Genomic DNA, 24,502 nt, shown 5'->3' with positions numbered 1-24,502 from the left:
GATAAAAATCCCCATGTTGTGAATTAGTATTCTAACCTCAATTGCAATTAGAAAGCTCTACATTTTTGGCATTGTTGTCAGGGATGAGTTAAGCTGTGAGAGTCTCCAAGTTTTTTTAGAAGTTCTTTCTTGTTTTCCTATAGTCATAGTTCCATTCAAAGAACTTAGGAATGTCAATATTTAGCAAGTACTAGAAAAAATGGATTTTGAATCCATGAAGCACAATAACTGAGAGCCAATATCATTTACAATAAGTTTGGAAATTAATGAAGACATGTTCTTTAACATCATAGGGGATTTTTGTTCATGTATTGACGACAAAGTGTTGGTTTGTGAGGAGGCAAATGAAGACAACCTTGTTTTTAAAAATGAAGAAGTTACCATACACAAGGTTGTTGGTCAAGATGAACGTGTTGTGGAATCAAAACTCTTACTTCAAGAAGAGAGATGCCATAAAGATTAACATGTGTTGGGGTGATAGAGAATATTTTCTTAAATTTGGCTGCTAAACAATTATCTTTTATAGAGAAAAATCATGAGTATCAAGAGCAAAGTGCAGAAATTTCTATATTTTTGTCAAATCAGTCACACAAATTGGTGTTTACAAATCAAAAAGAGGACAAAGAGGCAAACCATCATCAAAAAATAACCAAGGAGGGTTTTGAATTTTTTCTTTCACGAGGAACTTGAGTTTTGTTTGCACCCAAACATGAAGTTGGAATTCAAGATGAAGCTGAATTTTTAGTTGCAGCTAAAGGAGAATAGTTTCAACTCTCTTATCCACTTCAAAATAGAAGTATATATTGTCATCATTAAGTTGTAATTGAGTTTCTTAATGTCTTTCAAAAGTCATTGCAACTATTTGTTAAGTTTCTATTGATATTGCAACTCTTTTTGGTTGCACATAACCATGTGAAGCATTGCAAGTTGATAAGAAAGGGCAGATACTTCATAGAACTAGTGAATGACTTTATTTGATTAAGTCTTATTTTATAGTTAGTGTAGGTTAGGATAGGTTTTTCATTCAATACATGCTGTTGCACAATGTCTTAGATGTATTTTTCTTCAATTGTTCATGCATAGTTAGTTAGGTGTTGTCCAGTGGAGTTGTTCCCCAAATTCTTATTGCTTAAATGAGTCTTTCATATGTGTTCACAGCTAGTGTGTTGGTCATATTTCAAGTTCAATTATTTTTCAAGGTTGCGAGTCATTCATATCTTCAATTTTGAAAGAGTCTCTGCATATGTTGTCAAAAGTTTCCATTACGTAGTTTTTTCTTTATGGAATGAAAGATGTCTATCTAAATCGTGTAGTCTAGTTGATCTACTCATGTTCTATTTATTGATAAATGGACAAAATATAAATTTGTATTAAAGTCATTGGATGGAGGTGCAGTAATTGTTCAATAAGTTTGCAGCATTTTTAAGTTACGTGTAGCAGTTGTACTGTGACTAAATAGTCAACCTACACAAACTTGCAAGAAACCTACAACAACTATTGATGTCAAATATGCAACACTCTTCAAGGGACCTATACTTTCAACATTTTCAACTTTTCAAAGCACCATAGGTACTTACATTTGTGATTTTTATTTATTTGTAATATTTATCATTTTTAGTTAATTGACTATCTTTGCATTACAATGTATTTGTCAATTGTCATTTTTCTTGTTACATGCTTCATAGCTTATTTATTTTTCCACTCTCATCCATTCATTATCATTTGAGGATAAATGACCTTTCAGGTGGGGGGAAACATCCATGTCTTGCATTGTTGTCCTACACCATAAAAAGATGAACTTGTCATAGTTTCATATATCGTACTTACCTCCTAGATTCATGACTATATTTTCTTCATTTGACATGTTGTTGTATTCATTTCCTTTTCCATTGTTATCTCAAAGTGAAAAAGATAGAAGTATTTAGGGGAAGCTATAATAGAAAGAGAATGATAAAGTGAATGGTAGGTTTGTGTGAAATGTTGTATGATCCTCTCAATACTAAAGTGGTAACGTCATTGGGAAGTGTTTTACACCATTATGACAATGGTTCATTGTGTTGGAAGGAATTCTTATGATGTTCTTATGGAGAATTCATCAAAAATAAAACTTTGATGAATCATCATAAATTTAAAGGACAACCTGCTTTTCAAAATGCATATGGCAATTTTGACAAAGATATTATTTATGAGACATGAAGACAACAATGTTTAAGATGGACATGAAAATGTTTCAGTGTAGCAATAAACAATGGAAAAGCATAATAAAAAAATGTCTATCCTATGAAGAGATCAAAAGGAGAAGAAAGCATGATACAAAGAGGAAGGAAGCTGATAAAAAGACAGTGGTGAGAATGAAGCATAGTAGTGGAAACAACAAATAAAGTTTCTACAAATTGAACATACACAATAGAAAAGATGATGGAACAAAATCAAGAAATGACTGTAACCAACAAAGCATGGAAAGAATATTTTTAGACCTCTGAAGCAACAAGTACAAAGAGAAGAAAGGCAATGAAAATCTTGAAAAACAACAAAGGATATAACATACAAAGATTTTCATGCATAACCAATGTCTTACCCTTGCTTGAGGACAAACAAGATTTTAGCTAGGGGGAATGATGAGCGTACAAATTGGCCATACTATTTCATGATTTATGATACTTTACCTCACATTTATAATGTCCTTTCAATTCATTTCCAAACATTACCTTGGTTTTATGAAGCATTAACTAGGATTAATGGTGTTTGATATGCATATATGTGTGTCTAGCTAGTTGATGCTAAATAATGATAAAATATTATAATAAATGGTTATTATCGAATATAAAGTATTTAAGAAGGATTTGCATGTTGTTTTTGAGTTGTTTGAGTCTTTCATATAGCTAGAAGAAAGGAGGATCAAGTTGGCAATTTACAAATGTAGCAGTTGACTTAAAGTGCATAAAAAATCAAAAGACTAGTTTTAGTAAAATGGGAATATCTCACTCGTTTCTTAATGAAATTTAGATTTTCAAAATGATTTGGAAAATTAAAAGGACATCAAAAAAATCTTTAAACCATGTGAATTCATTCACAATAACTAATGAGAAACATTCACCAGAAGTTGACTGAGACAAAATGATAGATTTCCAGGCAACAGTTAAGGAATGAGTTCTAGTTCAACTTGGACTCTTCTACCTGTTCATGAGTTCATTTATTTGGAGTTATTGAAGTCAAATAAAATTTTAGAATCTCATGGAAACAATATTTGGTGGTTAATAAATAAATATAACATGTTTTGTGCACATGTTCAACAATGCCTGTATTTTATACTTGTCGAGTTTCAAGAGGATTAGAACTCTCTCAACTCTTGTTAGTTTAATCTTTATTGCCAATAATGAATATAATAAGTCATCTTCTTTCTGTCATGGGAGAAATGAATTTCTTAATAAGTTTTTGAGTTTATAATTAATCAAAGTCTCAAGCAAAAATATGAGATCTTTTCGAGTTGTGAGTTAGTAGTGTTGACAATTAGTGTAGAGTATTGAGAGTGTTTAGAGAATATCCAATTAGTGTTGAGTCTTGTTAGTGGTATTAATTTTCAATTATCAAGTTTGATACGTGTCCATGTAATATTTAATTTGCAATAAGAAGATTATCTAAGCATTGAAACTTTTTTATTGAAGATGGAATCCTATTGACAAATTGAAGCAACTCAAGAAAGGGCCACTTGAGGAACTATGACTCCATCATAGTTTAGATTTGCAATAGTTTAGATTTTTATTTATTATTATTTTATTTTATTAGTGAGTTGCTTATGATAGGTTTTGTTTTCATTTCACTAGTTTTAGAACAATCAGCTTGCAGCCACCGTTGTGGCAAATAACCAGTTTTCCTGCAACCATTACTGTGTAGTTAGTTTTATTTCCAGTTGTATGCACATAAAAATGGCTACGAACGATTAAATAAATATTTTATATTTATTTAATATTTATTCTTTTATTAAATAGTTAATTTGAAAAGATTAATTTATTTAATTCATTTTGTGTCTTTCTATTAATTAAATTTAAATGAAATATTTTATTAATTAATTCATCTATCCTATTCCTCTAATTAATTAAATATCTAATATTTAATTATTCTTCTGATAAATTAATTGAATATCTAAATATTTAATTATTTCCTCCAATCATTCGAATATCTAATATCTAATGATTATTCTTCTATCCTATAGTCTCAAATATTAAATGATTTCTTAAATTATTTAAAACTCCTTTTCCAACTCACCTTCCATCTCCACTTCATCTTTACTTTGCCAACTCATCCATCATGTGGCTAAATTAATTCAACAAAATTAAAATAAATAAATCATTTATTAGTCACTTATCTTCAACCTCCAAATTTAATGAAATATTGTGTACGTACACATATTTCCTAACCTTCTTCTATATTCCCTCCAACATCCCTACATCTTAGGAAGGACTTGAGTCCACTTGTCCTCTCATGCCTAAATCTTCTCCAATCATCCCTAGATTCTCTCAGTCAGCAACCCAGTCAAGGTGAGATGAGTGACACTTGTCTTCTCCTTCCCCCTTTCTCTCAACCTTCACCTTTTCTCACAGCCATCCAAATCTGCAGATCTGATCATGACCATTGATCCAGGCCACATCATCTTATCCTTTCAAGGTTTAAAAAATTAGGAGTTTGAGTTGAGAGAGATTTAGTCTTTAGGTTAGTCTTCAAAGCTAATCATTTGTGAAAACTTATGCATTCGTGAGTTTTAATCTTGAAGCAAATAGCACAATCTTTTAGCATAATCATTTAGCACAGTCATTTAGCATTGCATATCATAGCATTAGTTAACTATCAATTATCAGTCCATTCTTCATGTGCCATATTGGAAGCTATCAGTGCTTGTCTGAGAGCACACCATCTACAACTAGGAATAGTGGAGTTAGGACACAATGAGACTTAAATCATGAAGGTAAAAATAATGTTTTTATTTTATATGTATTTCATGTGGTTTCATTGGTTGAGTTTGGATTTCGTCTAGCATTTCCTTTTTATTTTGTGAAACTAACATGTTGCAGGTAGTATTCTGATGTTGAAATTCAAGTCGACACATTTTAGCACCCACCGTGGGGCTTAGAGCCTCACATATTCTTTCTAATATCCTATCTAATTCTCGCAAAAAGAAAATTTAATGCATTTGTAATATAGATTCACGCCTGTGTGAGTTCTGACATCGCCTTTATTTGATAGGTTAGCGCTTTTGTCCTTCAAGTTAGCATATTTATCATTTAGGTTAGCGCTTTTGTCTTTAAATCAATGCATTTAATCTTTAGAACAACACTTTTGTCCTTCAGGTTCGCACATTTGTTAGTTTGGCTAATGCTTTTAATAGAGAATTCTCACTTCTTAGTTCGGAGTGCAGCATTTTTGTGTTTCAGGTTAGCGCTTTTGTCCTTTAGGTTAGCGATTTTGAGGTGAAAGACAACACATTTGTTAGGATAGCGCTTTTATTTGCAACTGATAGAATTTTCTTGCAGGTCTAAAAGTCCAAGAACTTAATTTTTTCAGACTACTAACATGCATGTGCAGGGTTATTTTTAAAACAAATTTCATGCATTTCCTCACCTATTTAATTAAGAGTTCTATTTTGGAAAGTAACACATCATGTCATGCTCATTTAGCTTAACTAAGGGGGATAAATTAACAGCATGCAACTTGCATTTTTGAGTGACTTCTTTAAAATAGTTGCACATAGATTTTACAAAAGCTAAAATGGACTTGTGTTTTCCGTGCTTGATGGAGTAGTAGGTAAGTATGCTCTCACCATCATACGGTGATCAGAAAACTATACCTATTTTCTTTTATGTATAACCTTTAGAGGGCATGCCTTCTCGAGTTGCCTTGAGGGGGGCAATGAGAGGGGAATGACCCAAAGTAGAAACAGGCTAATACCGAGTCCTTCCAATCCACTCTAAATAAATCGCGTTTGTGATGAAAGTCACAAGCAAAATATGTTGATAAGTTCATACCGACATTATGTTTCCCCATAAATCCTATGGAGCATAACCTCTATAGGTTGGGAACCTTCTGTATTTACAGAGCTGAAAGTGTCGCATGTATGGCCACATGACCAGAAGCCTTTACTAAAAACCACTTGTACTAGTTGCCAAAATCCTTCTAGTTATTGGTGCAAGAGGTCTGATCTCTGAAGTGACTCACACACATATGGTTCTTAGTAGAGATATAAAGTTTTCCATGGGGAGTTTTCATGGAAACTGGTGCTTGGCTACCCTAGAGAAGTGAGTGCCGAGGGTGGAGCCAATGGGGTCAAGCATCTAAATATCTGCTTTGAATAGCATAGCCTTGGGCGAAACCCCATGTGAGATTCAACAATTATTGTCTTAGCCTGCCATAGGATTTGTACTTGCTTGTGCATTTTGTTTTTCAAAAACATTGTGTCTTATATGTCTATGACATGTTCAAAATGGTAAAAAATTTGAGAAAATCATCATCTAAAAAATGAGCAAAAATCCAACAACTTGTTGAAGGATTTGAGAAGAATCCTTGAAACATAATCAGAACAGTGCTTTCAAACAACAAAACAAAGCTTTTATCCCACAAGTTAACACTCTTTGCCACAATCTAGTTAGCACAAAAGATTTTTCACACCTAAAAAGCATATCAAACCAAAATTTCAACATCATTATCAAAACACTTCTTGAGTAGATTTGTCTCTAAACTATCACACATTTTCAAACTAGTTCAACAACTGGGTCACTAATCCAACATGTTATTTCTGAAAGGTTTCCATAAGCATAAACATTCAACAAGCTATTGACTCAAACATTTTAAGTGCAAAAAAAATCAACATAATTGTCAAGTCTCTCATTAGGATATATCAAATCCTCTATCACGAAGCTTGATCAATTCATCTTGTGTTCATTATCTTGGATATATCTTTCCTATTTTGAACCTAGGTCATATCAAAATCAAAATTGTACCAACATTGGAATCAAACAAACTTGTAAACTATCAGATGCTTATATGACTTTTAAGTATCACCTTAAGAAAAGAAACCCAATTATAAAGCTACCCAGAAAATAATAAGATTATTGTATATCAATCGCAAGATCTTATTAAAACATAGGACTTTCCTACACCATTTTTGTCATTATTTACGTGGCTGCGAGACAGAGTTTGATGGAGAAATTTTGTAAGGACGTGCTTTTCAACAAAGAGATGCTTTATCACAATGAACAAACAATAGTGGTAAAATCAACAAAGCATATCTTTCTAAACCAATAATCACTTATTGAGTTGTCCTTTGGAAACTTCAAATTTTTTGAAACAATCACATGCCAGTTTGGACTAGAGCTCAATACGAACAACTTAGAAAACAACAAAAACAAATAGAAGAAGAAGATAATTCGGTATCCAAACTTTTGGGTATACCGTTGTTGACGAAGAAGCAGTCAATAGCACCATTAGAGACCTCGAGCAAGGTTTCAAATTTGATAGACTAATGAAAAAATTATTGGCAAAACAAAAAGAGAAATATCTTTTGATGGGCAAAATTAGGAGCTAAATTGCCACAAGACTTTAACATAGAAAGCTTGAATAGGATGCAGAGACAAGTAACACCCAAAACACAGATGATCCGAATAACGAAGATGTAAACAAAGAAAGTCATGAATAGACAAGAAAAGAACGGGATGCCACAAGAAAAGAGCGTAGTGATAAAAGAACTTTTGAAGAAATAAGGAGAAACTATATGGATAATCCGTTGTTAAACCTCACTCAACAAATGCAAACTCTACAACAACAGATACAAGATATGCAAAATGGAACAAGCTCCAAGAAGTATTCATTAGAAGATATCTGCCCATATCCTTTCGATAAAAAATTGAATATGACACCGGTTTCACAGCATTGCGAGATCCCTAAATATGACAAATACGATGGAAAATCTAATCCCCAGGATCACATCAAGGAGTTTTGTACTATGAGTATGGAATTTGCGCATGATGAAACTTACCTGATGCATCTTTTCCCTAGGAGTTTAAATGGGCAATCAATGGAATGGTTCTCAAGATTACCATCCAGAATCAAATCTTTTGAAGAACTCGTGAGTAGATTTATTTCACAGTATTCCTACAATATAAGGAATGAGATAACAATGCTGGATTTATGCAATGTTAAACAAAAGAATGGTGAATCTTTTATGATATTCTTGCAGCGATGGAAACAAATGTTTAATAGGTATCCAAGAGATGTACCTGATCAAGAAAAGATGGACATATTCATTGATAATCTTATCAGTGAAATGAGTTATCGACTAAAAATGCAATGTCCTCCCTCCTTCACCAAGATTATTGAGAATGGTTTGAAAATAGAAGACGCGATGGTAAGGAAAGGAGAGATTAAACTTTACAATAATTCTTACAACAACAACAACAACAACAATGACAAACCCAAATTCTGGTCAAAGAATAAGACTGTCATCAATGGAGGAAATGACTGAAGAGGGCAAAAACCAGCAAGGTGGATTCAAGTGGTTAGTGCACAAACAAAACACTAAAAGATATTCAAACATGAAACATGCATAAAGCCACATAAAAACATGAAGATAATGCTTATACCTTGCAAACCTTTACCTTCTCCCTTAGATTGAGCCTTTGGTGAAGTTGAATAGCGCCTCTCTTCAACTTGATTGGATGGGCTCCTTGATGGATGTGGAATGCTCTCCAAATGCTCAACAAGGTAAGTGGATTATTGGATTGGATTTGAGTGATGGATAGGAGGATTTGAATTAGAAGACAATGAGAGAAGAAATAGGCAGCCTGACAATGCATGAGAGGTGGATGATTTGTGAGGAGAATAGGCTCCAATTTATAGATTGGAGAAGGTCAATGGAGGGCCAATATTGATTTTATTATGAAGGGTTGAGATTGATTTTAGAAAGAAGGCATGGATCAAGGGTGCCTTGGGAAAATAAATAGGAATATAAAATTCCTTGGAAAAAGGGGGGGATAAATTTGAATTTCAAATATGAGGAATTAAAAATTCCAAAATAAGGATGCATTGAGGGATTCAAAGAAATTTGAATTTCTTTGAGAGGCTCAATGTTGATGTGACATGAGTGGGAATTAAAAATTGAGGGATAATGATAATCATGATTATGAGAGATTCTAGAAGTTTTAATTAGGCTAAGTGGGATTAGGAAAAGTGATTTGTAGGAATCACATGACTAGGTTAATTAATTAGAATTAATCAGTTGAGTGGGTTTAGAGGAAATAACTATTGAGATGACTTTAGAAGAATAGGGGAATAATTAATTTATTTGATAAATCAATTATTAGACAATAGTGACAGGATTAATTAAATTAGATTTAATTGATTCTGAGAGGAATAAGGATAACACAGTTAAGTTATTTAATTATGTTGATAGGCTTAAATATTAATTTTAGGTGTCTATAATGACAACAATAGTGCTATGAAACAACAACCAATTTTTAATCTATCAAGTCAAATCCCAAACAATAATAGTCAATAAAGCAATAAAACCAAGTCTTTCCTCTCCAATCCTCCCAAGAAATTCACAAACATTGGAGAACCATTAGAATCAACTTTAAAGACCCTTCTTGCAAACAAACTGATTGTTTTAACAAAAGAAAGAAGTTATGAACCACCAGTCAAGCCTAATTGGTGGAATGACAATCATTTTTGTAATTACCATCATAATAAAGAACACCAAACAAATGATTGTCAAAGATTGAAACACCTTATCCAAGATCTAATTGATAATGGAACTATCACAGTGGATAGCCATAAGACAAACGAATCACACCTAGCTTTCAAAACTCCACTCCCGAAGTATGACAAAGGTGAACCATCCCAATTAAAAGATGACATCATTGGTAAATGTCATCATTGTTAAAGATAATCCACCTTCAGAGCCAATCAATGTCATTACGAGAAGCAAAGCAAAAGTCACCTTTCTGGGTATAATAAAAGACTCAACATCCACTTCACAATAGTATAATTTAGTAGAGCAATTATAAAGAATACCTGCTCAAATATCAATTTTGGAACTTCTCAAAGTTTCACCTATGCATAAGGAAATTTTGGAAAAAGCTTTAGTGGAAACTGTTTATGGTAAAAATGGAAACAACAATATTGAAAGACTAAATAGATTCAACCACAAAACCCTAGCCTAACAACAACAAAGATCCACCATAACATATGAAGATTACCTAAGACAATGCAAATCAAGTGAAATCACAAAGATTATACCATCACATGTCCAATAGGGTTTGAATCTCCATTCTTCCTATCTCCATTGATCTTTCTTGATATATTTGCTCTCAGATTTTATGTGTGCACAAGAGCTCAATAAAGAATGAAAATGTGGTTGCAAGTAGGCTTGATTGCATATGAAAGTTCGAAAGTGTAGTTGGGATTGATTAGCTGATTAGGGTTGATAATGAAGGAAGCATCTCCTTATATAAAAGACATTGTAAGAAATGGAGGGATAAGTTTAAGAGGTGTAAAAGATAAATATTGACTAGGATTAGAGGGTAGGTAGAGGAAATCAGAAAATAACAAGAGGGTAGGTAGTGTAGGAATTAAGAGATAAATGACATGTGTCATAGGTTGAAAAAGTTAATGAATTAATTAAATAAAGAAAGATTTATTTAATTAATAGAGAAAGTGGGATCAATTAAATAAATTAAAGTATTTATTTAATTTAGGAAAATGATATTTAAATAAATAAAAGTATTTATTTAAATGAGAAATAAGGCTAGAAGAGGATAAATGAATTAATTAAATAAATAAAGATTTATTTAATTAATAGAAGAATTAGGCTTAAATATTTATTTAATTAGACAAGACAATTTTAGGTGTTTTCCCCTCTTTGAGACAATTTAGCTTGTCGCGTTGTTTCAAAGAAGATAAGATGAACTGATACAAAGTTACCCCAAGATGGGAATGATATGCCCCCTCGAGAGATTGGATGAAAATGTCTAGAAAGATCATAGAAAATCTCTTAATAAGAAAGATAGGCTAGAAAAGACTGTCCAGATAAGATAGAGTGATAGAGTCACGGGATAAAGAAGACTATCTCGAGAGACGAGGGCTAGGGTAGTCTATATGATAGTCTATGAGGGAAAACATCCTCATTGTCATCCACACATCCAAGAGATTAGAGTGCAGAGAGAGAAAAGAGTAGTCAACAACGATGGCATTGGTGCATACATTCCATCGCGTTCACTGATATCAGAGGCCAGCAGATGCAGGAGAGCCAATAAGTAGCGCAAAACCTCCTTGTACCTTGTTGAAATAATTGTTGTCATAAATGCATATCAAGTAGAGCAATAAATATGCTTTAGAAAATGTCAAGCGGGGGGAAAAAGGTTAAGGCTCATCTACATTGGTGCCAGGAGCGTCTGGGTAGGCTAGGCGCATCTGTGTTTGTGCTAGGCGCGTCTACGATTGTAGTTGTATTTGTGTTCCATATGAGCGCGTCTGTGTATTTCAGGTGTGTTTATGTAGGAAAGGCGCATCTGTGTTGAACAAAGGTACATCTGGGTGATTCATGTGCATCTGTGCAGAGCAGGTGTGTTTGTGCAGTATGTAAGTGCGTTTATGTCATGAATGCGTAGTTATGTCTTCAAGGTCAAATTGACAGTTCTGTGATGAACATATGTTGTCAATTGGATAAGCCGCTGAGAGGATACACTCAAGAAGGTCCTCTAGGGAAGACTAGAATATCAGATAGGGCTAGGATTGACAATTTTGTGATAGAACATACATTGCCAATCAGGAAACTACTCAAGAGGATACACTCAAGCAGAGGCCCTAGGATAGGATAGATCGAGGCACTTTGTGATGAACAAGGAGTACCAGGATAAAAAATTAGTATTTGTGATGAACAAAGAGTACTAAAAAAGAGCAACACTTTGTGATGAACATGGAATACCACTAGGATAAAAAAGCAGTACTTTGTGATGAATAGGGAGTACTAAAAAAGAGCAGCACTTTGTGATGAACAAGGAATGCCACTAGGATAGAAAGCAATACTTTGTGATGAACAGGGAGTACCAAAAAAGAAGCACTTTGTGATGAATAGGGAATGCCACTAGGATAGAAAGCAGTACTTTGTGATGAATAGGGAGTACCACTAGGATTGACACAGTTGATTTGCTTGACTGCAGGAGGACCTACCTATGCTGGAGTCACGAGAGAGATTCCCTTCGACTCAGAGTTTGCGAGAAAAGTTGACATTCGAGGATAGAGTAATAGTTAAGGCTATGGGACTGCGACATATTCTGTATATGCCTGAGTTTCAGGCAAACATGGGATTGTTGATTGCATTAGTTGAGAGATGGCACTCAGAGACTTGCACATTTCATTTCTCGATGGGTGAGATGACACTCACCTTAGAGGATGTGTACATGATACTGAGGATACCAATCGCTAGGGAGTTAGTTCCTTACAATCGAGAGGGAGATAGGGATATATTGAGATGCGTGTTTCAAGATCTAGGATTGGAGATGAGGGCAGGATATCTGGCTTGGGACACCATGACAGTGATAGGATTGGCGCTACCATTGGTGTTGGAAGGAGTGATCAATGGGTTCCTCTGTCTGGATAGGGTGACATGAGGGTTGGCTATGGGATGGGGGAGGACTCTAGAGAGGGATACAACTAGGCTCAAGAGATAGCTAAGGGATACTGAGCGGGACAAGGATCAAGCTATTTAGTGTTATACAGAGGCTAATACAACATTGAGGGTAGGGAGGCAGGCAACAAAGGACACATGGGTCGGATACGCCTATGCTCTATGGGAAGGGGAGGAGATAGCCTACTGGAGAGACCTGTACTATGGAGTGGTGCCACCAGATCAGTGGGCTAGGAGCTTCTAGAGACCATCGTGGGCTGCGACGATAATTGGAGGGAGAGACAGGAGACAGGCATCTAGTGGTGGGGTCATGGGTCCTCCACCACCACCAGATAGAGGGGGTAGGAGAGATGATCCTGGGGTAGGTCCTTCCAGGGCTCAAACTCCGTTGAGGCTAGCTAGCTCCGAGGGAGGGAGTTCATAATAGCCTTAGAGGGATCCCTATATATAAGTTTTTGTACCATTTTGTATGATGATGTAGACACCTTCAGATGATTGTATCCATATGATTTTGACATCATTATATCATTACACTTATATATATATATATATATATATATATATATATATATATATATATATATATATAAGATGATTCATCCTTACGGAAACTATATGCATGTGTACCTATGTGATGCATGTTTCTATGTGATGCTTATGATATGGATGCAAATATTTACATGATGCAATGCAATATTTTTGTTCTTTTATGTTTTATATGTTTATGAAAATGCAAATGCGAATGTATGAAATGAAGATGAATATGATAATTCAAATAACTATTTACATGATGAAAATGTAAAATGTGCTAATATGTGTTGTGTGTAGGATATGGTGCAATTCTGATATCTATATGCATGTATGAAATGCTAATATATGGTAATGCAGGTGAAAACTACATGAAATATAGATATTTTTTGCATGTCATTATACTCAGTCATGTGATAGAAGACTACATGGATTGAAGAAGGATGATGGAGGTCAATCAAGAAAGGGGGATGGAAGATAGAAGATATGAAAGTGAAAGAGCTTCTTGTGCATTATCATCATTGAGATTTATTATGACAAATAGGTTATGACAATCCAGATATATGTTTGACCCAGAAAGTCATTGTACTTATTTGCATGGAGATCAGACAATCACAAACAAGGAATGCCCCAGTTCACACTAGACTCACAGTGTCCTCATATCCTTGGACAAGTCATAGCATTACTAAGAGACAATCCACAGACAACAAAGAAAAATAGGTGATGATACCCCATCCTTGCCTTTCTAGTCAAAGACATCCTGGAGATAGAATCTCTAGTCAGAGACATCCTGGAAAAGCTAAAAGATATGTCACCAAAAGATAAAATCAAAGGAAAACCAAGACTCAACACCAACATCCACTATAGTCCTCAAGTTTAGTGTCTCTTGTCACTTGTAGAAGTCTATTTGATTGTGGTCACAATGTTTACTTTCACAAAATGATAGATAACACTGAACCATAATGTTGTCTGAGTCCGTTGAAAGATTTGATTTGTTGAAGCCCATTGTTGCTATTGTCTCTCATCTAAAATTGACTAAATCCATGAAACTGATACTTTATTGCGGAGAAGGCAAAATTGTATTGCGGATTGCTGATGCAAATGTTGCTTTATTGCCGATTGTGTGCTGATAGACTGAAGAAAGACGAAAGAAATTGTACTCCTTAGAACATGTGATGCTCTCAGTTCCACACCCATCACTAGACGTAGGATTTTCCTTAGCCACAGATAGGAGCTGATTTATTATGGATGGAAAGGTTGTGAAAAGGAAGGATTATTATGAATGGCTAACCAATCTTGGGTAGATCAATAACAAGCCATGATGGGAATAGGTAAGTTTATTATGGATGAAGAGGTTGTGAGTGTGTGCAAAGTGAAAGGATGAGATTGAATCTTGAAGGAGGGAGGAGCGATGTCTCTACGCATGGCGCCGGTGACCCAGTTTTCACCATGGTACTTGCCTAGGGTGCCACCGAAGTGGTTGTCACCATTGGACAAAATGTTTTTCTTTACTTTTTTGATTTTTCAATTTTTTTGTTGTGTCACAAGGCGTCCGTTTGCCAGGTTTTCACCAAGTAATGATTTTTTTATGTTTATGATTTTTATTTTTATTTTTTTTGTATTTTTGTATTTTTTTGATTTTTTTTTTGTATTTTTGTATTTTTGTATTTTTTTTGTATTTTTGAATTAGGATATTCTGAAGAACTATGTGTAAAACCTGCGAAGGTGCATGTTGTTGATAGGATCTTCCAAAGGTTCACCATCTAGAGTTGAGAGCTGATATGCACCGGATCCATAAGTTGTTGTAATGATGTAAGGACCAAGCCAATTTGGTTCGAACTTGCCCTTCTTCTCTCTGTCTTGCTGATTTTTAGGATTTTCCTTGAGAACTAGGTCACCCATCTCAAATGTACAAGGATTCACTTTATTATTGTAATTGCGACTCATTCGTTGTTGATAAGTCTTGAGATGATTAAAAGCAGTTTGTCTTCGTTCATCCAATAGTTCTAGTTCTTGCAAGCGAGAGACCCTGTAGTCTTCATCATTGATAATGTTTTGCAAAGAGACTCATAAAGATGGTAACTTGACCGCTATAGGAAAGATAGCTTCAGCGACATAGACAAGTGAATAAGGTGTGGCTCCTGTAGGTGTGCAATAAGCCCAAAGTGCGGGATTAAGTTGGATATGCCAATTGCGGCCAGCATCATCGACTATTTTTTTACGATTTTATGAATGGTTTTATTAGATGCCTCATCTTGGCCGTTACCTTGGGGGTAATAGGGCGTGGAGAAAAAATGGGTACTATGGAAGCGATCACAAAGTTCACGAACATCTTGATTTTTGAAGGGATGTCCGTTATCGGTGATGATGGAAGTAGGAATATCATACCGACAAATGATGTAGTTGAGAATAAATGTAATAATGTTTTCCAGTGACTTGTGTAAGAGGCACGACTTCAATCCATTTTGTGAAATACTCTATGGCATTGATGATGAATTTGTGGGTATTGGAGGAAGGAGGGTGAATCTTGCCTATGAGATTGAGTCCCTACTGACAATAGGGCCAAGGAGTCGCAATCAGTTGAAGTTCTTATGCTGGCGCATGAATAAGGTCTCCATGAATTTGACATTGCTTACATTTCTTGACAAACTGATTTGAGTCTTTTTCCATATTGGGCTAGTAATATCTAGCCCTGATGAGTTTCTTGGCTAAGGTAGGACCACTAGAATGTAGACTAGATATCCCTTCATGAACTTCGCGTAACATAATCTGAGCTTCATCTCTTTCTAAACATCTAAGAAGAGTGCCATCTAGACCTTGACGATATAGGATATCAGCTAAAATGACGTATCGGGAAGATTGGCGAATGAAAGTGCGACGTTGATTGTTGGATAAGTCAAGAGGAAGAGTGTTATTATGAAGGTATGTGGAAATGGAACTGTATAACTGGGAATCAGGACCAACGACACATATCATCTTAGTAGGAGTGATCTCATACGAGGGAACCAAAAGGTTATCCACCAAGAACTCATAGCGGGTTTCATTCTGTGGTAGATCTATCAGAGAGTCAATAGTAGCCATGGCATCTGCGGCTCAATTATGCTCTCTTGGTATCTACTAAAGGTTAACTTCGTGAAATGTTGCTTCAGGTCATCCACCATTCTTTTGTAAGGCATTAATTTTTCATCCTTTGTTTGGTAGTCATAAGTTGCTTGATGAATTACAAGTTGAGAGTCCCCAAAAACATGAAGCTCTTGGATCTTCCACTGAACTGCAATCCGTAATCCAGTTGTTAATGCCTCATTATCTGCTATGTTATTAGTGCAAGGAAATGATAATTGATATGATTTTAGAATGGAATCCCCTTGAGGCGTGATGAAGAGGATGCCAGCTCCTGCACCATGTTGTGTGTATGAGCTGTCAAAGTACAGTTGCCAAGGCTTTGTGTGTGATACCGTCAAAGATGGATTCATTTGGAAATTTTGAAGTTAGAGGAGAATCATCTATCATGGGAGCATCTGCTAACTAATTTGTGATAGCTTGTCCTTTTATTGCTTTTCTATCCACATATTCAATGTCGAATTCACTCAAGAGCATCACCCATTTGGCTAGTCGATCAGTAAGCATCTCTTTATTGAGAAGGTACTTCAATGGATCGATCCTTGCGACCAACTTAGTTTTATGAGTTAGCATGTAGTGTCATAATTTCAGCGAAGCAAAGACCACAATGAGACACGCATGCCCAATTGGTGTGTAATTTAGTTCATAGCCTACTAAAGTACGACTGATGTAGTATACCACCTTTTCTTTGCCCTTAACATCTTGTTGCGCTAAGAGTGCTCCCAGTGCTGTTGGTGTAGCTGATATGTAGAGTAATAGGGGTTGTTCTGGAACTAGTGGCATCAAGGCTGGTGGATTCAGAAGATAATCTTTGAGTATCTGAAAAGCCTATTCACAGTTATCATCCCATTTGAATTTGATGTTTTTGTGTAGCAAGTGCTAAAAAGGATAACATTTATCTGCAAGTTGTGCTATGAATCTTCGTATGAACTTGATTCTTCCTTGCAAAGATCAAAGTTGACTGATATTTCTCGATGGTGACATCTCTAAGATCATGTTGAATTTTGCTGGATTGGATTCAATTCCTTTTTTTGAGACAATGAATCCCAGGAACTTCCTAGAGGTTACTCCAAAGAAACATTTCTTGCAGTTTAATCTTACTTTGTATTTTTCCAACCGATCAAAAATGACTGAAAGTATGTCCAAATGTGTATCTCTATCTATTGATTTTACCAAGAGGTCATCAACATAGCCTTCTACAGTTACGTGCATGAGATCACGAAATATAGTAGTCATGGCTCTTTGATATGTAGCGCGTGCATTCTTTAGCCCAAAGGGCATGACATTCCAGCAGAAAGTTCCCCAAGGACAAGTAAATGTTGTTTTGTGCTGATCCTCAAATGTGATTTTTATTTAATTGTAGCCAGAGAATCTATTCATCAAAGATAACATCGTATGACCTGCTGTGAGATCCACAATCATGTCAATATTTGGCAGTGGAAAATCATCCTTAGGACAAGCTTTGCTGACGTCTCTGAAATTTGTGCATATTCTGATTCTACGATCTAGTTTTACTGACTGGTACTAAGTTGGAGATCTATTCGGGATAATCAATTGGGTGTATGAATCCAACATCCAATAATTTTTCAAGCTTCGCCTTGACTAATAATTCCACTTGTGGATGCATCTTTCTTAATTTATGTTTCATTGGTTTTGCCTCCAGTTTAACTGTCAAATGATGCATTACTAAATCTGGATCCAGTCTAGGCATATCAACATATGACCATGCAAAATTGATTTGTCACTCTGTGAAGAAACTTATGAACTTTGGTCTTTTTGTTTCTGTCAGAGATTGTTCCAGGAGTATGTTATGTGGAATTGCTTCTGTACCAATGTTTGTTTTGATGGTCTCCTCTACTAACATAGATGATTTTTCTTCATATGATGCTGGGAGAATGTTGAGCCTTCCATCTTTGGGTGCCTCAGAGAGGTTTTCACCCTCAGATATGTCCCTTTTTTTTTTACTTTTTTGGGGTCAGATAGTGCCACAATGTGGTTTTCACCATAAGACCCATGATTTGTTTTTATTTTTGCATTTTTGCGACTGGAAAGCCCAACACCCTCACCAAAATATGCCACGCTATTGAGTTCTATAGTGTATCCTGCCTTATGGTCCCCAAGCAAAAGATCATCTCATATGCCTAGATAGTCAATAAAGGCTTCATCATTTTGGAATGCATCGAACTATACAGGTCCTTCATGTTCCTAGTCAATAAGTTAGTGGTGAACAAGGGGAAGGCCTTCAATGTTTTAAAAGTCAGTGGGACTAAGGGTGAAGATGCAATTATATTTAGGTATGTCAAGGTATTTGTCAAGGTCATCATTGGCACTCTCCTCATTTGTCTTGATCATGAACGAGTCCAAATTGTCATCACTAAAAGTGAATTCGGGGACGGGTGTTCTCATCTTTGTGATTTCGACCTAGAACCTAGAGGCAAAGACTGTGTGGGATCCTCAGGGGTTGTTTCTTGACCAACTTTGAATTTTCTATAAAATTCCTCTTCTTCTGTGGGTTCACCTGGTTCTTTGAATGTCTCAGTGAGTTCATAGTCATTGGAGGATTTTTCAGAACCCCATTCCCATTCATTAGAGTTGGTGGAATAGCAGTTCTCTTGTTGATCTTTGGAAGCCTTGATTTGTAATGCTTCTTCTGCCGTTCGAGTATTTACCCTGGAAAACATGAAACCAAGCCCTTTCGAGCACTCTTTTTTAAATGTCAATTTTGGTTGCAAAGGTTGAGTGATACCTTCCTTTCTTAAGCCGAGAGGACTTTTACCATCATACCCAAACTTTTGTAGGATCTTGAATCCTTTGCCATATTTTTCACATGGTATGCTGATGTGATCTTGTGTACCATCTTCAGGGTCCTTGTAAAACATTTTGTATAAGTCTTCTTCTTCCATTTCACCCCACTTTTGGAAGATAGTAAGATCCCATTTGAGTGTAATGATAGATACCCATTTAGAAGGATGTGGTCACCCATATTCTTTTGGTGAACTCATAACTTGTCGTAAGCACATGGTTTGATTCAAAGTGTATTTACCCGTGTATTTGTCCTAATATTTCCCTTTAAGCTTAGCTTGTTTTGATGTTGAAGGTTTTAATGATTCAGGGTTAATGTATGTCGAAGAAGGGATAGCTTCTCTATTATTTGGAATGATTGCCTCAACTTTTGGTCTCAAGTTATTGCAGTATATAAATGGATTAGGATCACCATTAACTATTACTTCAACTCCATTGTGAGGAAAATTAATGCATTGGTGGTATGTAGATGGGTCTTCCCTCATCTCATGAATCCAAGGACCGTTGGCATTATAACAGACAAAGGGAGATTGTTGGCATTTCAATAAGGATATTGAGAAGGTTGTTGATGATTATGGATATAACTGCTAAAGGATGTTTACTGTCTTAAAATTATTATTTTATCATTGATGTCAAGAAATTGATTTTCTAATTCAGTATGATGTTGCCATATCTTGAGAAGTATGATTTGATGAGTATAAAGATGTCGGTAAAAGACACAGAAAGAATGTGATGAATAAGGGGAGAAATAAGTTATTCAATGGGCAACTATTACCGATTAGACAATGATGAGATCATGATGTTTAGATTGTTTTGATATCCTACATATGTTGTTGATTGTAAGGTTAATACTATACTATGTTACCAAGCAAAGAACCTAGTCGGTAAACCCTACAGAACCTAGTCGGTAAACCCTAAGGTTATTGCTATCGGTTAATGAAGGCAAAATGTCTACCGAGTGAAGTTTAGTATTTATCGAGTTGCAACTGAGTAATAATAGAATGCATTGAATGAATAAAAGTATTATTTAATGAAGGAAGTTGTTGAGCTGGTTATGATTAAATGATTGGTATGCCGTGCATGAAGTTTGTTAAAGAATCTATGGCAAAGGAAAATCGGCAGGAAGATCTACAACTCAGATTGAACTGCAATACCCTAGCACAAGTTCCAAGACAGGGTAAAACATTTTCAGATCGAAGGATACATTGAACCTAGTCAAGTTTGAAGATCTGATGGCTATGATTGATCATGGGAAATGTGATCAAGGAGATTAAGTGGTTGACAAATTGTTTATAAATAAGGAACTATTGATAAATAATGAATGTAGGCAAGTGTATACACAGGGATGCTACATAGTGATTACCAAGCATAGAAGCTTGAAGACCTGTTTCAATAACAGAGTATAGAGCCCAGCAGATGGACAAGATAAGTCCTATGACTAGATTGTATTGAGCAAATAAGAATCTGCTTTAGCATTTTTAGATGTCAAGTTGGAGATAGATTTTTATTACTATTATTTTGTAAAGTGACAGAAAATCTCTTAACCAAGTGGACTTAACAGTCTTATTTGTAAAACCCTCTAGCAAGGTGACATTCTGATTGAGTGTTTGAAATCCTTTAACAAGGTCACTTCTAACAAGGTGAAGATCCTAACAGATCTGAGGGAAATCCCTTAACCGAGTCACATCTAGCAATGTGTTTGTAATCTTTAATAGGATTTGCTTTTAATCGAGCATACTCTAGAAGAGTATATTTCTTAGTGGGTCTGAAATCCCACAATGGTTTTTCCCTATTTGGGTTTCCATGTTAAAACTGGTGTTATGAGTGTTATGATGTTTATATGCTTATGAGTTTGCATGTTTAGCAGTTTTGGTTATATTACTAAAGTATATGTTATCGAGGTTGAATCTGTTGTTTTTATGGAAGATTAAGTTTGTATGATTCAGCCCCCCCTCTCATCTTGTTAGCTTGGCATCTGTACTTAACATTAAGTATCAGAACTATCAATTGGTATCAGAGCTTTGGACTTCGGAAGAAAAGTTTAAAGGTACTTGAGGAAAAGATCCAAAGATGTACAAGAGAGATGCACCAAAGCTGAACAAGTTAAGTTTCTCTACATGGCAGAAAAGGATGAAGCTGCACCTATCAGGAGTTGGAGAATATGCTGTATATTATCTGGAGAATGATTTCATTACACCGAACACCTACCCATTGACAATGGAAGAGATAAAGGCAAAGCAAGAACATATCCAAGCAATGATTGAAATAACATCTGCATTGATTGACTCAGAGTTTAATGATCTAGAAGGCTGCAATGATGCCAAGACAATGTGGGACAAGCTCATAGCTATGTATGGTGGAGATGAACATGTTCAAAGAGAAAAAGTGGATAGTCTAGGAGGACAACTTGAATCTATGAGGATGAATGAAGGTGAGAACATAACCCAGTACAGTACAAGACTAAAGGAGATTGTCAATCAAATCAAAGGAGCAGGTGGAACTATTGAAGAAAAGGATATAACAAGTAAGTTGTTAAGAACTCTTCTACCAACTTATGCAATCCGAGTCTCTACAATCAATGAATTGAGATCTGTACCCAATATGCCAGTTTCTTTAGATGCTACTTTTGGTAAGCTACATGCATTTGAGTTAAGTAATTTTGATAACAGTGGGTCATCGGTAAATAAAGTTGAGTTTGCATTTAGTTCTTTTCATATTGGTGAATCTGATGATTACAATGATAGAATGAGTAAGTACACTGAAGGGGATCACAGTGGAGCAAGTGAGAGATTTTGTAAGAACATGGAAAAAGTACACAAACTGTATGAGGAAATCAGAAAGCAAGAAGAGTTTGAAGCACTATTAGCTAGAAGGTTACCGAGAGGCAAAGGTAAGTATAAAGGAAAACTACCTTTGAAGTTTTTCAATTGTGATAAGATAGGACAAATGGCTTCTAACTGTCCTGACAAATGTTCTACTGAAAAGAGAGATTACCGAGATGACAGACAGAAAGATAATCATTACAGAGGACACCGAGACTTTAGAAGAAGAGATAGAAAGTCATGCTTAATAGCTGATGAGGAATCCAATGATGATAAATTAGATGAAACTAATACAGAGGAAGTAGTTTATGTGGCTATCAAAGATGGATTAGATGAAGAAAGGTATGAAGAAAAAGCCCTAATATCTCACATAAATACTAATGATTTTTGAATCATAGATAGTGGATGCTCACATCACATGACAGGTGATAAACACAAGTTTGTTATATTAGAAGATTATGATGGAGGCTATGTAAGATTTGGTAATGATGCACCATGTCCGGTAAAAGGTAAAAGATCTATAACACTTCTTGACAATGCAAAATGCAATGATGTTTATTGGGTTGAAGGTTTGAAATACAATTTGTTGAGTGTAGCATAGCTAAACAATATAGGTTACCAAATAGAATTTTAGAAAGGAATTGTCAAAGTTCATGACAAGCATGGAAAGTTAACTGCTATGGGGACACAAACAAAAGGTAACACATTTCACCTTGACTCAACTCGAAATAAGTGTCTATATGCAAAGATAGATGACACTTGGTTATGGCATAAAAGGTTTTGTCATGTAAATTTTGATAATCTGATCAAAATAAGCAAGAAGCACCGAGTAAGAGGTCTACTGAGTCTTGAAAAACCTGAGAATGCTATGTGCCGAGGATGCCAGATGGGTAAAATGACAAGATCAAGCTTTACAAGTAAGTCCTACACTTCTAAGAGAATTTTAGATCTTGTGCACATTGATCTTTGTGGTCCTATAAAAGTTCAAAGTTATTATGGTTATAAATATTTCATATTATTTATGGATGATTACTCAAGGATGATGTAAGTAATGATTTTAAAAGAAAAATTAGAAGCTTTTCAAATGTTTAAATGGTACAAGGCAAGAGTTGAAAATGAAACAGGAAGACAATTGAAATGTCTTAGATCAGACAGAGGAGGAGAGTTCACTTCTGATGAGTTCACCTTATTCTACAATGATCATGGTATAAAAAGACAAGTCTCTGCACCGAGAACTCCACAACAAAATGGGATAGCTGAGAGAAGAAACAAATCTATTGTGGATTGTGCCAGAACCCTGATGATTGAAAAGAAAGTGCCACAAACATTTTGGAGAGAAGCAATAAGCACATCAGTTTACACCCTAAACTGAGTAAGCTGAAGAAAGGAACTTTGAAGACACCATATGAGATCTGGTATGACAAGAAACCTAATGTAAGTTATTTTAAAATCTTTGGAAGTAGATGCCATGTTCACAAAGATGATAGAAATGGCAAGTTTGATCAGAAAAGTGAAGAAGGAACATTTCTTGGTTATTCTTCTAGAAGTAAAGCATTTAAATGTTTGATCAAATCATCTAACAAAATAGTAGAAAGTGCAAATGTAAAAATTGATGAATTTGCAGAAAGAAATGATGAAGGAAATTCCAAGGAACCAAAAGATTATGAAGGATTTGTCTATGTTCAACTGACAAGTCTTACCGAGAGAACTATTGAAGAAAATGAAGAGAATATCCAGTTACTGAGTGATGAAGAAGATCATATAGAGCCTACCGAGCCTGTATTAGCCAAATATGTCAGAAGACATCATGCATCAAGTCAGACTATAGGAGATAAGGATGATCCAGTGATGACAAGGAACAAACTGAGACAAAACACATGTCTGATATCTGAATTTGAACCAAGGATAGTGAAAGAGGCATTTAATAGTGAAGATTGGATAAATGCTATGACAAAAGAGATTGATCAAATCAAGAAGAATGACACATGGACATTGGTCCCAAGACCAAAGGACAAAAATGTAATCGATACAAAGTGGATTTTCAAAAACAAGCTGAATGAAAAAGGTGAGGTCATTCGAAATAAAGCAAGACTAGTTTGTAAAGGTTATGCCCAAGAAGAAGGAATTGATTATGGTGAGACTTTTGCACCTATGGCAAGACTTGAAGGAGTAAGAATATTGTTGGCATATGCTACTTACAAGAATTTCAAGGTATATCAAATGGATGTCAAATCTGCATTTCTGAATGGTATATTAGAAGACAAAATTTTTATTGAACAACCTGAAGGATTTGTTGAAGACAAGAATAAAGATCAGGTATGTAAATTGAACAAAGCATTATATGATTTAAAACAAGCACCTAGAGCATGGTATGAAAGATTGCACTCCTATTTAATCAAGATTGGTTTTATAAGGACAAGTGAAAACAACAATATTTACATGAAGAATGATGAAAATGGAATACTGATCTTAGCCATATTTGTTGATGATATTATCTTTTGTGGAAATGACTCTTTATGCAAGAACTTTGGAAATGAAATGAGAAAAGAATTTGAGA

The sequence above is a fragment of the Cryptomeria japonica genome, chromosome 9 (genome assembly GCF_030272615.1).
Source record: "Cryptomeria japonica chromosome 9, Sugi_1.0, whole genome shotgun sequence".
Classification (NCBI taxonomy): Eukaryota; Viridiplantae; Streptophyta; class Pinopsida; order Cupressales; family Cupressaceae; genus Cryptomeria; species Cryptomeria japonica.
The sequence above is the reverse complement of the archived record's forward strand: the minus strand, read 5'-3'. Positions refer to the sequence as shown.